Below are 3,446 nucleotides of genomic sequence, written 5' to 3'. Positions count from 1 at the left end.
TTTCCTTTTAGTTGAAAATCTTACACCAAAGATATGTCATTTTGTGACATTCTGGGGTCTGAAACTTTCCTATAGGAAAAAAAAAATTGATCCTGGGTCACAGCCTCCCCCCCCCCCGGCTTTGAATGTTTTAATTTCTGGATCCACCCTTACTTTAATATTTCAAATGTCAAACATTTAAAAAATGCACGATTTCCCCTTGAATGGTGGGGACCGCAGTTGTACAATGTGTTCACTATAAGAAGGCCGTTCAGATCCGCGTTAACATAGTGCTGTGCGAGGAGGATTCACAAATTCTTTCCACGAGGGTGGTACGTGGTCCATGCATGTAATTTTTTCCAACATGTACTAGCAACACTTATTATTTTACAACTGAATAGCATGACGGAATATTCGGTACAATTTCAAAGGAGGGGGGGGTGGGGATTTCAATGTTCGAGACGTGCAAAACAATTTAGTATGAGGGGTTGCTGTATTCAGTGGCGGATTTAGAGGGGTCCCGCCTCCAAATTTTAGTGACTAGAAATATAAGAAAATATTAGATTTGACATTATAGGATGCATAGATATAACAATTCATCAGGGTTGGGCGGTTAAAACCGTCCCGGTCAATACTCCCCAAGTGGTCAATTGTGATTTAAACTGTACATTTTCCTATTTTTGTACATTTTTTGCAAAGATAACGAAAGATAAATCAAGTCTTTTCATTATATGGATCAATTGTTGATTAATATTTTTCATTAGATAATCAAATGTAATTCATAAGTTTAATATATTTGGTTCGCTGAAACTGACCGAAATATCTTCAGTACCTACCAGAGGGTCCACAGTTTTATAACATTACTTGGCAATTGGAGACAGACCTATTAATACATGTACCTGGACGGATTAAGAATAGAAGGTAGCAGGACATTACCTGACAGGTGTTAATAAGCATAGGCTGGGACCAGAGATGACCAGTGTGGGTGTTATTGTTATGAAAACATCACCAACCCACCCCCTCAAATGTTTATTTAAGATTAATGAAACAATACTTATAGGTAGTTCTTGTTAAACTAAGGGATTTGAACAGAAACTTTTACATCTTCCCCAATTCAACAGAGTCATTTGTACATTTATTTTATTTAATATTATGGCTTATAAGTATATTATAAACTGATAGTGCATGTTATGAATTACAGTATTTACCATAATGGTCACTTAAACATTTAAATAAATAACACAGACTATAATGACCAAATAATTTTCAATCGACCAGTATTAACCAGTATTGACCGGTTGTAACCAGTATTGACCACTGGCCCGGTCTTAACCACTTTTTTTGCCAACCCTGCAATTCAAACTCGAACAAAGAAGTAAAATGATGTTAAAAGCGGGAATACGTATGCATAATTTACTCTTTGTCAGTGGCGGATTTAGAGGGGGCGCAGCCGGCGTGCGCCCCTCCCCCCTAAAATTTTCAAAGTGAGGTAAATCGCGGTATCTTGTTTCGGAAAATGTACTAAGCGATAAAGAAGCAATAATTTCTTCCACTCCAGAGAAATAAATGACAAAATTCTTTTATTTCTTGAATTACTTTATTAGGAGAACTTATTTCCCCCCCCAAAACCTTAAAATTTGGGTCATTTAATTAATTTCAACTTATTAAAATGATAGAAAATAGTACAAATGATTTAATAGGAGAAATATTTCAAGCCCCATAAAATTTGTAAAATCCAGGAGCTTTCGGGGGCTTCGCCCTCTGGACCCACTGTGTCACAATGTGCATGGCGCCCCCCGTAACCACAATTCCTGGATCCGCCCCCTTTTTGTCGCTGTTAAATAAAAATATCTAGATAAACGAGCTGTCTCAAATACGTAAGTACAAGACAATAGGCACAGGCACTGTCCCTTGGTACCATATCTGTGTTCGGGACATTTAATACTTCGTTAATTTTTTCATTTTACTTCCCATATATGACATCCTTGGTATATTAAATGTATTTTCAGTCTGTTTTGTTTTGAGCCAATTCCAGACCTATACACAAATCCTTAGCATATATATGGTATGCATGTGTATATGGTATTATGTAAGGCTAGGCCGGATCCAGGAATTTGTGAAGGGGGGGGGGGGGGGGGTCTAGCACTTTAAAATCTTTTAGGTACTTTTCACAACTTTCACCGTACACCACCTTGAGATAGTTTTATACATGGAAATGTTTAGTTTACTACTAGTTTTAAAGTTCGATAATCATTTTAATCGCCATACTCAGATCTGGTTACTTCCAAGAGGCCGGGTGTCTGGGGTAAATGATGCAAAATCCTGCATTCTGAGCATTTCCTGGTACATCTTTTTTCACTTTCAAACTGTCTACTTTTTAAACAAAACTTTTATGTAATATATGACGAAAATATCGTAAATATAATTATATCAGTATTTCGTCTTATTTATCCTAGAATTAAATGATACACAGGTGTGTTGATAAATCTGGATTATGCAATTACATGTTTTCAAGTATCCACCTTTCATATCATTTTGACTCAAAGATTCGTTAAAATTGAACAACTCTTAAAACATTTCATATATGGTCCAAAAAAGAGGGGTGGGGGTCCCGGACCCCTCTGGATCCGTCCTTGAGTTATGTTTAATTGATAAAATGTATGATGCCACCTAAAGATCCTTAAATGAACGCAAAAGCAAAAAATAAAATATTGTTTTTTGTTATTGGTGTTTGTTTTTATAAGTGGATTAAGTACAAAAGAACTATTGATTTATGTAGTATAAAGTATAGCTCATAAATGTAACTTAAAAGCCTCAAATCCTTGGAGTTCCCCAAACCAGATCCTCTAGCCCCCCCCCCTCCCCCCCCCCCCCCCCCCCCCCCCACCCCCCCAGAAATCATGGATCCGCCACCAGTACTGGTCACCTCACTTTCTTGAGCACTACGACACATTCACAACGACCATGGCTGCATCTTCATGCCAATACCTCAAAATACTTTAGAACCTAATTTCTTATCAAAAATAGGTTTAGATTATTATATTTATGTCTACTTCACAAAAATTTCACCGGGCATTTACCGCACTCCCCTAATTCAGCAAGATCAAGTTGCATAACAAAAGCACGTGGTCCTACTTTTTGTAGCGGACGCTCCCAATTAATGGTTGCACCCATTGCCCTATCACACCCAAGCTACAAAGAACAATTTCTTTTGTTTTCTTTACGGCTGTAAAATATTTATCAATGTGCAATTATCGCAGTATTGTGTTATAAATATCACAGAGAAACAAAATTTGACAGTATCTATTTGCTTTATATCCTGAGCATTCCAAAATTCAATGTCATATATCCAACAATTATACTCCGCCATTTCACTCGTGAAAATTCGTGGCCATTCGCATAACAAAAGAAAACGAACCAATGGAATGCGAGCACTGAGTGGAGGTCAACCAATCAAATCTCACGTT

This window comes from Ostrea edulis, chromosome 1 (assembly GCF_947568905.1).
Source record: "Ostrea edulis chromosome 1, xbOstEdul1.1, whole genome shotgun sequence".
Lineage (NCBI taxonomy): Eukaryota > Metazoa > Mollusca > Bivalvia > Ostreida > Ostreidae > Ostrea > Ostrea edulis.
The sequence above is the reverse complement of the archived record's forward strand: the minus strand, read 5'-3'. Positions refer to the sequence as shown.